This window comes from Choloepus didactylus, chromosome X (genome assembly GCF_015220235.1).
Source record: "Choloepus didactylus isolate mChoDid1 chromosome X, mChoDid1.pri, whole genome shotgun sequence".
Lineage (NCBI taxonomy): Eukaryota > Metazoa > Chordata > Mammalia > Pilosa > Megalonychidae > Choloepus > Choloepus didactylus.
This window is the reverse complement of record NC_051334.1, coordinates 12,122,838-12,123,523: the sequence shown is the minus strand read 5'-3', so window position 1 is coordinate 12,123,523 and position 686 is coordinate 12,122,838.

Below are 686 nucleotides of genomic sequence, written 5' to 3'. Positions count from 1 at the left end.
TGTCATAATTTTTCTCACAACTCTATGTCCATTCACCAAATCCCATCCATTCTCAGAAAACCATCTGAGGGTTTTTCCTTTCCATCCCTACTGCCTGCTTTCTAACCATACATCAGGCCCTCATCATCTCTTGAATGACCTCAGCTGACTTCCTTGCTTCCCTTCTCCCTTCCCCAGTTTATTTTAAGAATATTCAGACTCTTCCTCAAATACTAAACTGCTATGCCACTCTTAAAAACCTTTTAAGATGATCTCTAAGTGTAAAATTCCATCTCCTTTTCCTAATAGGCTAGTTATAGTTTTAGTTTGTCTATTTATAGTTTGCGTTTGTATACCCACAGGGAAAGTTACCTATTCAAATATCTCCTTCCCTAGGCATTGATCCTATCTCTGTTCTCATCTGGTATGTAAGTTTATCTTCTTTGTCTTTCTCTTCTTTTACAACTATGGTGCTTTTATTTTCTTAAACTTTTATTTTGAAATAATTTTAAACTCATGGGAAACTTGCAAAACTAATACAAACCCACAGAGAGAACCCCAACATACCCTCCTCCCCAGATACCCAGATCCACCAATTTTAATTTTGCCACATCTGCTGTGTTGTTCTATTTAATCTTCTCATCTGTCTATCAGCCCATCTGTCTATCTCTTTTCTAAACACTTGAGAGTAGGTTGTATACGCCATT